Genomic DNA, 14,161 nt, shown 5'->3' with positions numbered 1-14,161 from the left:
TTTTATGACAGGTTTTGCTTCTAGTTTTGTGTCATTTTTTGCATCTATTTTTCATTCTCTTTTGCTTCCTATTTTGTGTCATTCTTTGCTTCCATTTTTGCACCATCATTTGCATCAAGTTTACACTGTATTTTGAATCCAATTTAACGTCTTTTTATGCATCCATTTTGTGTCAGTTTTTGCATCTAGTCTTATGCCAGGTTTTGTATCTAGTCTTACACTAGTTTTTGCTTCTATTTTTGCACCAGCTTTGGTGCCTATCTTTGCACCATGTGTTGAATTTGATTTAGCACCAAATTTTTCATCCATTTTTGTGCCCATTTTTGCATCTTTTTTTGGACCATTTTTTACATCCACATTTACGTTTGATTTGTCTCCATTTTTCCCATCTCATTTTGCACCATATTTTGCGTCATTTGTTTCATCCAATTTTGCATCATTTTTAACACCATCTCTTGCATCTAATGTTACATCATTTTGAGCATCCAAATTTGCATTTATATTTGCATCTTATGTTGAGTCATGTGTTGTGTCCACCTTTGCATCTTATTTTGTGTCTAATGGTACATTCAATTTAGAGCCATTTTTTACGTCTACTTTTGTATTTGTTTTTGCACCAAGTTTTGCATCCAATTTTAAGCTATTTTATGCCCCTTTTTGCACCATTTTTTGTGTCTACTTGTGTCCAATGTTTCACCATTATTTACACCGACTTTTTCATCCAATTTTGCATTTTTTTGGTGTCTAGTTTTACATCGTTTTCACCATCCAAATTTGCATCTTTTTTTGCCTCATTTTGTGTCCACATTTGCATATAATTTTGTGTCTGAGTTCGAGCCTAAATTTGCATGTGATTATGAATCATTTTTTACATCCAATATGGCATCCTTGGTTTCACCTTTTTTCAGCCCCATTTTGCATCTTGTTTTATGTCTTTTCTTACATCTTTTTTTTTTCCTTTTTTGCACCCAAGTTTGCATCCCAAATTTACACCATTATTTGCATCATCATTTGGCATATTAATTTGTAACATTTTTTGCTTATTTTTAACGCTCAACTTTGCATCTTATTTTACATCTAGTTGTTGTCTTTTTTTGCATCTAATTTGGTGCCCATTTAAGTGTCCTTGTTTTTGCCCAATTTGATATCCTTTTGTATGCCATGTTTTGTTCCCTTCTTTGTGTCAACTATTGCACAATTTTTCACTTCTAATTTAAAACACTTTGTATGTCAATTGTTTGCATTTTGTATTAATTCTTAGTTTAACACCCAATTTTACTTTCAATTTTGCATCCATGGTTACATCCGCATTTGACTTCTTATATAGAGTATATTTTTCCTTACATATATGAACCCCTTTATAGATTCATAGTGAAATATATGATAGTTTCTAAATATCATTAAAGCAGATATCACAATTCAAAATCATTTGTAAAGAAATTTAAGAGAAATTGACAACATCCATCTAAAAAAATAACAATGTGTCATTAACAATTTTCAAAACATGTATAAAATAACAACATAATACTAATAAAATCAGTATTATTATTAATCAAAACAAGTAAAATTCAAATATGATTAACAAATCAAAATATTTCATGAATATCGTTATTCTACGATAAATTAACAACATACATAAATCAAACTCATCGTATGATTACAAAATCAAAACGTCTCATTGATATAGGGTAAATTCACAACACCCATCTAAACATAACAATGTCATTCTACACAATAATTTCTTCATAAAAAACAATGCATGTGCATGCCTAGCGACCACCACCAAGATCATCCTCATGATCATCTTGACCATCCTCATTACTCTGATCCACATCATCACCAACACCGCAAATATCATCATCATCTCCTCCTTCACCACCATCATCCTCATCCTCATCCTCATCATCTCCTGATATATGTTGAACATAATTTGGATCATCGTATTGGCAATCATTACCTATAGCATTCTGACAAAAAAAATCAATATTACATGTTAGTATTAATTACATAACACAACACATGTTTTTGTTATACAATTTTAACCATAAAATGAGGTAAGATATAATATCTAATAGTACTAAAAAATAAAATTAAAATATGGTTTAAAAGTATATTGGAAATCCAACTAAGATTACATACCATAGAGTCCATCCAAACAACAAATTCAACCCATCTCTTTTGCTGCAGCACCTCCTTTTCCAAATGATTTGGAGGTCTTCCATATTTTAGTTCCTATCAATCAGTAAATAGGGAGAAATTAGATAACAATGACTTTCTTCTAGTACAAAATTTATTAAAAAAATATCACATGTTTAATATACTTACAAAGGTTGTTATCAGTGCTTTTAAACCTTTCTGGCCACTACGATGAGTGACTTTTGTCTTGGTTAACCTCGCCTTGGATGCCTTGTCCTTAAACATAAACCAATTCAATTTATTTTCACACAAATACATGTCTAAGATACTTATAAGTATTAATACATTCTAAATAATGTTTAATGAAAAATTCAATACCTGAATGCTCTCATTGCCGGCTTTTCTTTGTGCATCCAACTGCTCATATGATTTTACAAGTTCTTTCCATACTTTAAAAGGTATGTCAATAGGTCTTTGTTTTAGTATTTGATCTTGAGGCATTTTTTTAATTTTTCTTGTTTGGTTAAAAATTTTGGTTAAAAAAAACCGAACAAGTAATTCACATCAATGGCATGGGGACTCTATGGATATGTGTAAAAAAATGGCTATAAAGAAAACATCCAAAAAACTTATGAGCTCTCCCTTTGATGGTCACTTGGGGCATATGGCTGGAAAGGAACAACTACATTTTCGAAAATCAAGGACAATCCTCTCTCAAAGTCCTTCCTAATATTTTCTCCAAATGTCTTAAAATGAAAAACAAAATTCAAACGTCATCCTTAAACATCTCCCTTAAATATAACGTTGGACCATAAATTCTTCACTTTTATTGTTATCGGCTCTGGAATGATTTTTCTATATGCAATTATATAATGAAATATGTGTGCACTAATGAAAAAACATTGAGTTTCATTTTTCATAATCACAAACAATGAAAAAAGAATCACACGTAACTAGCATCATTTTGGAAATTTTATATTTATTAAAAATCTTTAACATGTTTTCCTCCCATATCTCATAAAAAGGTGTGAAATTTTTTATATACTCTCCAATAAGCCTAAGGATCACATACCTTTTAGAACTTTGCATTACCATTATATGTTTCTCCTTGAAGATATATAATATGTTTCTTCTTTAACAAAAATGCTCTGATCGAAGGATGGTAATGTATTCATAGAAGTCACTGCAAAAAATCATTTGGGTATGAGGATTTTCAAGATTTCAATGGAAATCTGGATGTGGGATGCGATGTTACGATGTGGGTCGAAGAGATTGAGCTCTTTCTTTTTCTGGATTATGGGATTTGAATGCAGGAGTTGTTTCTATGGATGATAAAATTATGAGATTGAGGATTGTGGTCTTTGAATGCAGAAATTGCTTCTTTGGATGATAAACTTGTGCTTTTTTTATAAACAGTTGTGAGGATTCTACTAAGTTTTTATTGATTTCTCTTTTGTGTATCATTCTTGTCATTGTCAACCCCATTATCATATCAATGTCTAGGATGAGAAAGACAGGGATGGGATCAGTGAGGGCTCAATGTCTTTGTTGTCATCAGAGTCCAGGTTGGTTGATGGCAGTGAAATGGAAGGGTAATCCCCAAGGTGGTTTGTTGACGATGATCAGACATGACACAAAATGAGGCGTGGGCTCGTTCTAAAGACCAAGTGAGTGGATTCCTTTGATGTGGAGGCCATGGACGTGCCCGGTGTTCATAAGGGCCATGATAAGGACCTTTCATTAGGACGAACGCTCGACTTGGCATTCCAAACACTTGGAGTGGTCTATGGAGATATGGGTACCAACTCCTTGTATGTTTTCACTAGTGTATTCATCCAAGCTCGTACCAAAGGAGAGGAAGATGTTTTGGGTGCATTAGCTTTAGTGATGTACATAATAACCCTCATCCCTTTGGCTAAATAGGTGTTCATTATGCTCAAAGCCAATGACAATGGTGAAGGGGGGACATTTTCCTTGTACTCTTTGATTTGCACATATGCGAAGGTCAATCTGCTCCCCAACCAGCAACCATCAGATGAAAAAAATTCCAGTTTCAAGCTCAAGTTGCCCACCCTGAAACTGGAAAGATGATTAAGAATCAAAGAAAGCCTTTAGAGAAGTACAAAATTGAAGACCCTACTGCTACTCTTGTTTCTCATGGGTACTTCCATGGTAATTGGGGATGGCATACTTACACCTGCAATATCAGTCATGTCTGTTGTTAGTGGCATGCAAGATGAAATATTTATCTTTGCGGAAGACACAGTGGTCATTGTCTCAATCATATTCCTGGTGATCTTGTTCAGCATAAAACAGTTTGGTACAAGCAAAGTAGGCATGACATTTTCTCTGGCACTCATGATATGGTTTTTCTCTATTGGTTCTATTTTACTTTACAATATTATTTAACATGACATGACAATTTTAAGGGCATTCAATCCTGTTTATATCTATTACTTGTTCAATATGAACACTATCAAAGCATGGATGTCCCTAGGAGGTTGCATGTTATGCATAATAGGAGCTGAAGCTATGTTTGCTGATTTGGGTCACTTCTCAGTAAGATCCATCCAGATAGCCTTCACATGTGTAGTATTCCCATGCCTACTATTGGCTTACATGGATCAAGTTGCATATCTTATGAAGCATCCCTCTGTGGTGGAGAACGTATTCTCTGCTTCAATTCCAGATGGTTTTATCTGGCCAGTCTTTGTGATAGCTAGTGTTGTTGCCATGATTGCAAGCCAGGCAATGATCTCAACAACAATTTCATCTATTAAAATGTCCATGGCCCTAGGATGCTTTCCCAGATTGAAAATAATTCACACATCCCGACGGTTCATGGGTCAGATCTACATTCTTGTCATCAACTGGGTTCTAATGATAATGTGTGTCTTGGTATGTGATTGTTTTAAGAGCACGGTCGAGATATCAAATGCATATGGCATTGCAAAGGTAGAGATGATTATGGTGACTACAAGCCTAGTGACTCTTGTCATGGTTCTTATATGGGAAAAAAATATATTCCTTGCGATTGGATTTCCTGTTCTATTTGGATCAACTGAGCTAATTTATTTTTCTGCAGTTTTGATGAAAGTGGGGGAAAATGGTTGGATAAATGGTTTTTTCCACCTGCTTCCTTATTGTGATGTACATTTGGAACTATGGAAGTGTTCTAAATTATCAGGAGTTGTATATCTTGTTGGTCACGGAGATGTCAAGGCTAGAAAGGATTCATGGTTTCCTAAGAAACTGGTTATAATCTACTTCTATGCTTTCATGAGGGCAAACTGCAGGGCAGGCCCTGCAAGCCTCAATGTACCTCACACCAATCTCTTGCAAGTTAGCATGACATATACTGTCTAACTTGAAGGTTTCCATGAATCAAACATGCTGAATGTTTTTCAAGGACCAAGTCACAACATCAATATGGTGATGGATAACAAAGATTTCCTTGAAGGTGGCAGAGATGAAGTGAATTTTAATGTGAAGTTAATAATCATAAGTTTTGTTGTCGACCAGGATCTTCATTACTTAGTCCTTGATTTTGTTTGATAGAGAATAATAGCCATTCCTATGATCAATCACTGATATTTATGAACAAAGACACCATTCTTTTTTCAATGAAGATGATAGGTGGTATTTTATATGCATGGTTAAGCCTAAGATAAGCCATGTTTTCTACATAAGAAAGTTATATTAAGTTATATCCATGAAAATATGTGTTGCATGGGTACCCGCACCCGAGGGTAGGGTTCTCGAACCCGTCCCGGGTTCCCGCACCCAAGTACCGGATTCGGGTACGGGTTCTTCCATGAAGAACCAAGTTCTTCAAAAAAAAAATTTGGGTTCTTTTCCTTTAATGGGTTCTTGGGTTCTTCGGGTTCTTTGGTTCTTCGGTTCTTCGGGTTCTTCGGGTTCTTCATGTGCTTGGGTTCTTGGGTTCTTCGGGTTCTTCGGGTTGGGTTCTTTGGGTTCTTCGGGTTCTTTGGGTTCTTCATAAAAAAACTATATTAAAAATTTAATTTTCAAATAATTTTTTTTTATTGAAATTTAAAAAATGATATGCCCAATGTTGCATGGCCCATTGATCTATGCAACAAAGGTTTTATGTTGACCTAACAGGGGAATGAACTCCAGTGGGCCCAATTCTGGGCTATACAATATTTTTTGTTTAATAACAGAAATGATAATTTGAATAAATTATTTAAATAAGCAACCTTACTATGGGCCAGTGACACAAAGAACAATAAACTTAGAAATCTATTTTGCTGAACAAAAGAAACAAGCTTGGAGAATATTGTTACTCTAAAGATTCAACTTCAACTTCATATGACACAAAAGATGGGGTGTTAACTTACGATATTTAGCCAAAGTAAATCTGATAGGAATGACTAACTTGGAAAGTAAACAACTGGGCTCCCAATGCCATTTAGCGGCCAGCCTTTCATGAATCAAACAACGCAACCTTGCAGGTAGTACATTCCCACAGTGCAAGTTGTTTATGAATAGCAAAAGGAAGCACTGCAAAACTGGTTTATGTAGACCTTCTGTGTTCAGTCCTCCTGTCTATCTGTTTTATACAATTTGACAGCAGTATTAACTGATACTCACATGGGGACCAACATGAGAAGCCATAAAAATTCAAAATGATTAAGCACTGAGAGAATTCTTTCTGCTCATACAGACCTGTAAAATGTCATCAAGATTAGAAAGGGAATGACATATATCAGGAAGATCATAGATCAAAAATTTCACCCTAATCTACACTGTTTGTTGTTTCTGAAGTGAGGTTGTTTTGCTTTCCAGTGAGAAGATATACTTGAATTCTGAAAGGATATGTTATAATGCTGATACTACTTGTGACTGCACAGAGAGGCCCTGAGTCACTGAACAACCACCATTCTTCTGTGGAAAACTGGCTTCTGTATGAAGGGGTGTTACCTGCAACAATGCCTATGGACAATCCTGCAGAAAAATGGGCTCTGCTTGAAAGGTGTGTGATCCCTTCAACATGCCGATAGCTGATGGTTATAATTTTGAAACATAACCCAGAGGAGAAAGAAAGGAAACTTCTTCCTAATCGCGCACAGGGCAACCCTTTCATATTGATTAAGCCAGATGCAACTACAGTTCCATGGGAACAAGACCAAAAGCCATCATCAAAACACAGTGTTCCATGACACTAGGAAATAGACCTTGAGTCAATCTGGTAAATGCATTATCTGTAACAGTAAGAATAGATGAACCGTATTCCTCAGTAACCGCTATTCCTCACATCTAGAATTTTGCACCCCTTGGTATCCTTAGTGAGTCTTTTCCTTCTTTCCAGAATGGAATTTTGAGTGTAGGTGATTTTGTGATTGTTTCATTGCCTTCTTGTATATTATTGGTCTCTCACGTGCATTCATGGATAGGCATAGCCCACTAGATATCTGAGAGTCTGAAACAGGCTTGACAATTCTCAAAGTTTTGTAAACTTTTCTTGTCATTTTAGTATCTAGAGTCTTGTCTGCTATGGTTTCGAACTTCTTGAAAAAAATGTTGGCATTGAGGGTACACATGCTAGTTTTACATTTTTACCCAATATGGTGGTGTGTAGGGTATCACAAGATAATGTTTTGTTGGAAACACATCAGGATGGTTTTCCTGCTATTGATGTGAATGACTACTTCTGTTAAGCATATTTTGCTCTATGCCATGTTGTAGGAGGATGCTCTGTACTATTCACTCATCAAAGCTTGCTGCAAATCAAAGAAAGTTCAAGTTGTTGCCCAGATACTAAACAAAATGCTTAGGGAACGTGTTGTTCCAAGTCATGCAAGTTTTATCTATGGCATGCATCATCTTGGGAAGGTAGGAAAAAAAATTGAGGCATAAAAAGTTCTTGAAGAAGTGATAGATTGTAAATCCTCTGTACATGTTAAAGTATACACAGAAGTAATGTCTGCTCTATTTCAGACCAGTGAAGTGGAAAAATCATTACAATTAGAAGGCAAAATAATTAGAATAGGTTGTGAAACTAACTTTTTGACTCTGTAAAACAGTGTTTCTCTAAGGGAAAAATTGATGAGGTATCCAAGATTTTAGAAGGCATAAACCAAAGATATCCGGTACAAGGTATTACATTATGAAAAAATTGAAATGGTCAGATTTATTGTTTTTCCAAGGAGACCACTCTTGCTTGAAGGAATGGAGAGGGCTCTGCTCGTAAGAAAGTACTGAACCAAGACCATTGTCAAAAAATGTTGAACCAAGAGTATTGTTAAAAAGCAATGTTGCTTAGTTGCATGAAAATTTAATTGTCCAAAATTTAATTTTGGACTCTTCGCTGGCAAAATTTCATATAAAGGTATGCCCTTTTGCCTTATAACATGATGATTTTAATGAAAATTGAGGAAGGGAATCAACTTCAGAGAATCACATGAAGTTAAAAAATATTAGATTATCAATTATAATCCATAGGAAGGGAGGAAAATAAAGGGAGATGTTTTAAGGCTTGATTTGATGACTCAACCTCAATTCATGATTGATTATGATGGTTGGAGATGCATCTAGCCCTTGTTTTGTATTTTTGGAGCTTTATTACCCCTAAAAGGGCATAACATCATGCTTGGGAAGAGTTTCAACCCATGCATGCGAGCATTAGTGGCTTATTTTTTTGTATTGAACTATTGAGTTGGCTTGGTAGCCCATTTACTTCAAGCCCACTTAGAATTAAGTTTCTTATAAGGCTTTTAGGAAAACTAATGGAAGTGATTGACCTCATATAAATAGAGGATCACTCCCTTGTTTATCATCATCACTTGTGGATTTCAACCTCTTTTATAAAGCTCTACTTAGCCTAGATGCAACTCGCTACTTGTGGAGATGTGATCTTTTTGGACCCATTTCTATTGGCGAATGATTTGTGTCTTGGAGGTGTCTTTTTGGGATTGAAAGAAGGCTATTTCTTGGAAGAATTTAAGTGTAATTGCAGATTTTTATTGATTTTCATGTGATAAAATTATGCTAGGGTTTTTCTTATTCCATCTCTACATGCATATCTTATATGGAAATCTTGCTTGATTATTGCATGCTAAACCTTGAATACCATAAAGGACCTCCTAGAGAGATTTAATTTATTTAATTTCCCCCCCATTAAAAAGATAGCTAGGGTTTATCAAGTGAAAACTAGGGTTTTCCCTCTTACTCCAAGAATAAATTTAATTTATCTTAAATTTAGCCCTATAGACTACATCACCCAGGTAGGAAAAGGCACTAGGAATCCTTTTGGTGATCAAAAATCATAAAAACTTTCATCTTATCTCCTCTTCTATTTTTTGAAGTCCTTTAAAGTAGGCCGCTAGGGCTAGGGCATAGGGTCAAATTCAACAAGGGTCTCCTATTGGATAGACATTGAGGCTTTAGTAGCTTGAGTTAAACTTGATTGATCCTTGGCACTCAAAATCTAGCTCTCTTCATGTTTGAATTTTCCCCAACAGTCTACCCTAGGCAATTTGTGCCCTAGCTAAATCCTAACTTTGGCTAAGGCTTCAACTTGGGTCTTAAATCGAAGGTTTGCCTTTTCTTATTTGCAAACCTTTTCTTGGTATTTGTATACCTAGGCATCCCTTTGTTGATCTACACGATGTAACCCTAGGTCATAAGTATCTCTCTAGGGCTTTGTATATGGTACACTGCTCCTACACATAGACAATTGTGCCCTTGTCCATTGAAAGTACCTTTACTTAGCTTTGATTCATCTGATATATCACCTTGATCCATATAACTTAGAATATCATTTAGGTGAAAATTGGGAAGCCTCCTATGTGGTATAATTCCACTAAAAAGCAGAAGGAGGATTGCTGAGGTGACAATGGAAATGCACCTCATTGTTCTATTAATGTCTGGCCTTTGCCTTGTGAGAGCTTGCTAGATTTTGAAGAAACAGGCCTGATATCATTAAATGGCAGTCATGGTAGTTCAACAGTGATTATATTCCTTCCTGGAACCAACATTGCATTGAAGGCAGGGCACACTTCAAAATTGTTGAAAAAAATGTATACACCATGATAGAAAATGACAATAAAAAAGATGTATGTGGTAGATTGAGCAAGGTAATAACAATTCCTGGAAAGTATCAACTTGTAGCTATTATAGTAAATGTTGTATTCATTTTTCAGATAGTTTTTGGGGACAGTCCTTCGAGGATGTATCAATGCCCTACTCAAGAATACATGCTTGAAGATGCCCTGAGAATGACATTGGTGCCATTCTTTGGCATACTTTAGAAAATAAAATTGATTCTCTTGTAAGGCAGAAGAACACACCAATTGGTCATATGGATCACCACATTGTTGAAATTTGTTTCGGGAATGCCTTGCAAAAGAACAGTGATTTGTGTCCAAAGGGAACAGAAGAGTGCAGAAATGATAATATGGCCTTGACATGCAAACTGTTGAATCTGTGCAAGACTCAAAAATACAACAGTCTTGTACTTTTTCATATAGTCTTAAAACCAGAATCCAAAAACATGCAGTAAAGGGGGATATTGTTTTCTCGGAAGAGATGCTCAAGAGCCAAGAAAACACCTTATGGTTTGACAACAATTATAACAGTCCTTTGCAGGGATGGGTAGATATATCATGTAGCAGAACATGTCCAAAGTTACAGCCCCTTCATGACATACTTCATTTGCAGGCATCCAAATTCATTCCCAGAGAGGCATTGACAGAGATTCCAACTTGTAACCATTCAGAGTTTGATGTCTCCCTGTTTTCCATGATGACTAAGCACTGAGGGAAGGGGCATTGTGCTTCCAAGATGTTAAGGTGGCTGCATCGGATCACTGACTTCACCTAGTAGCTGCATTTTGTACATGCTACAGTAGGGTAGGAAAATGAATAAGTTCACTTGAGCAGTAGTGTAACAAAAATAAGCTCCCTTGAGTATTTTATTTGGTTTTATTGTCAATCATGTGTTTGTTGATGAGGAGGTCAATCTCATGTGTAAAGAGATGCACTTCCTCAATTTCACTCATGGTTGGATTTTTGTAGCTCTCACTCCTTGGAACTTAATTGACATATCTTTCTTGGAGCATTCATGGTGTAAGGGATTCTTTTTTTGTGGATGATTGTTTTCAATTCTTGAAGCTTCTCTTTCTTGGTTATTATTTGAATTTTGGTGCATACAGATTAATGATGAAATGCTCGTCTTCTACAAGACTTCAAGATCAATCCATTTAGGGGGTAAGTTACCACTTGGAAGGGAGATGTTTTAGGGTTTTTCTTCTGCATTATTCCTTTGTTGATTTGGTGATTATTTGGCACCTTGCTATGTTTTTCCTTTGGTTCCCTAGTAAGAAGTATTAAGTACATTTATCAAAACATATTTGATCTTGTTGGTGAAGGTTTTCCATTGAAAGTTCCCTTCTTGTAGACCTTGATATTCATTTTTATTCTTCATTGAGTGAGGGATCACTCTTTCCTTTTGGTTCTAGACTCTAGTCTCAAACCCCTAATCCTTGAAGGAAATAAGCCACTTCTCCGAAGAGTTTCTTCTTGACCTCATAAGCCATTTGATTCTCCTTCCATCACTTATTCTAAAACCCTAAAAACTCCAAAACTCTATTTTACTAAGGCTTCTCTCAACTTCACCTTGTGCCTCATTTCTTTGTCTTATTAATAGTATTAGGTATATCCCCTTGAGCCAAAGGAGAGCCAACCTAAAGTGAAGAGGATAGGTTGTTGAGGTGAAGGTGGTGACCATCCTAACAGTTCCCTGAAGTTGTACATTGTGGATTAGGGTTCTTATCATTACATACAATTTGAGAGGTAACAAGAAGAATGCACCCTTCCCCACAGAAGCAGCGAATGATTGGAGATGAATTGAATTCTTAAAGGAGGTGGGAGTATTTTGTGGACTCCAAGCAACTAACTATGACAAGGGGCAAGCAACAACATTGTCTTGTGGGGGAATCTTATGGAGTTAATTTGCTAATTTTGCAGCAGTTTCTTAATTGTATTTCAAGAAAACCTGCTAGCTCATTTGCATGTGAGAGAGATTTCAAGACAGTACATTTCATTGTCCCCAATAAGAGAAATAAGTTGAAATTAAAGAAATTATGATACCTGGTTTTTGTGAATAGCAGTTTATGGTTACCGAATAACAATATGTTAAAAAAGGTCTCCAAGCATGACATTCTACTTTCTGATCATAAAACAAGAGGTTAACACTAATAATACACCTTTCATCCCCCAGTCCATGGAAGCATTAAAATATTACTCATCAGTGTTTGAGTCGCTAGATGCTACACTTAAAAGGGATAGCAGAAATCGTATGAATGTTGAAAAACAATGCCTTGCCTGAGACACAGTGAACATAATTGCTTGTGAGGGAGAAGAAAGGATTGAGAGGTATGAAGTTACAGGAAAATGGAGAGCTAGAGTGACTATGGCAGGATTTAGTGTATATCATCTCAGTGCTAATGTTAAGGACACGGTTAAATCTTTGCTCTGTTAATCATATTACAATAGCTATAAGACTAAGGAAGAAGGAGGAGCTATGTATTTACTATTTTGGGTGGTTGGACAAAATTCTCATTGCAACATCTGCTTGGCATTGAGAGGCAACGACTATAAGAATGTTCTTGTACAAGAATTTGTTATAATTTATCAATATCATTGTTAAAACTGCATGTGACTTTCATGTGTGTCAGGGAAGAGTTCAGAAACCTGACACAATAACTTATTATAGGGGTAAAAGATGAAACTAATTTAAGGAAACAATGGTTTTTACCTGTCCTGTTCAACCAGGGATAAGATAGTTATTCGTTTGTATTTTGCTTCCTTATCTAGGTAGACAGGAAAATGCTAAGGCTTGCTAAAATCAATGATATGCCTGCCTACACAGTGGGTAATTGGATAGAGATAGTTACTATTTAACTTTCAGGAACTTATACTTCACTAGCTAAAAAGTTTTGGATTTTTTTTTCTTATGACCTTGAGTACAGAGTCTCATAATCAACTAGAAGAAAAATCAAGTCTATCTTTCAATTGCTTGAACCAGGACTATATCACGGATATTGCAACAATAAAAGAAATAATTCCAGTCTATAGAAAGGTAGCATAGTAATAACATACTTGAGTTTTCGGGGTGCTTCAAACAATCTCGTCCTAAAGATAGGATTCCAGGTTGTTTGCAGATTTTAATTGGTGAGGTTGGCTCTAATTTTGGAACTTTGTTGGCTCTGCTGCAGGTATCATTTTTCCCCAAATCTTCGCCAAGCCTTTTTCATGGACTCACTAAAGGACTCTCATTTTCTGCATCCTTCATATGAGTAAACCTTCGACCCAGCACTGGTTTTCAATACAAACTTTCAAAGAGAGAAACTGGCAGTTTGGAGCAGGTTACAAGACCTCCTTCTATAATGAACAGAGATGACCCCGGAATGTGGCAAAAGTTCTCCCCTTCAGCCGGTGCTAAAGAAAACAAAGAAACGCAGATGAACTGTATCAGGAAACAAAGAAATCATTTTGACCACGAAGACACGCAGATGAACTGTTGGAAGTCGTGCAGAGAGAGATCTGGTGGCTCGTGGATCGATTTTGGGGCAATGTTTATGCGATTGCAAACCATGATTGTTCATATGCGAGCTACTGAGCTCGTTGAGAGGGATACGCGCAATGGCGCCAAACTACCAAGAGGATTTGAATTTAAAGGCGGGATAGAATATCTACCGTCCGATCATGTCATCGATGGCCATATATTTGTGTTTTAGTAAAACGGATTTTGAAAGAATTTGAAATATTATACATTTTATAGAATTTGAAATATTATACATTCTATTATTTAAGCTGAATAATAGTTTTACTTTGGAAAAATAATTGGGCACATCAAATAAAATATTGATGCGACGGACATAGAACTCCGAAACAATAATGCACCCTTCTCTTACTCCAAAAACAATAATGCACCCTTCTCTAGCTGATGTGTCAATGCTTTCTTTGAAGTGGAACTTAAAGAATTAAGTAATTATTCATTA

At 35.8% G+C, this 14,161-nt stretch overlaps 1 long non-coding RNA gene across 1 annotated transcript; it reads right to left on the bottom strand.

The window, feature by feature from the left end:
- Window positions 1-1,626: 1,626 nt before the first annotated feature.
- Window positions 1,627-13,584, bottom strand: LOC149199453 (uncharacterized). Its single transcript, XR_016253279.1, has 4 exons — window positions 13,260-13,584; window positions 2,326-2,412; window positions 2,140-2,232; window positions 1,627-1,967 (listed from the first exon to the last, which is right to left on the bottom strand). It is a non-coding gene; the product is annotated as an uncharacterized LOC149199453 (long non-coding RNA).
- Between the last annotated feature and the right edge of the window lie 577 nt (window positions 13,585-14,161).

The sequence above is a fragment of the Pinus tabuliformis genome, chromosome 2_1 (genome assembly GCF_031772625.1).
Source record: "Pinus tabuliformis cultivar Carrire ecotype Pingquan chromosome 2_1, CPIR1, whole genome shotgun sequence".
NCBI classification, from domain to species: domain Eukaryota; kingdom Viridiplantae; phylum Streptophyta; class Pinopsida; order Pinales; family Pinaceae; genus Pinus; species Pinus tabuliformis.
The sequence above is the reverse complement of the archived record's forward strand: the minus strand, read 5'-3'. Positions and strand labels throughout refer to the sequence as shown.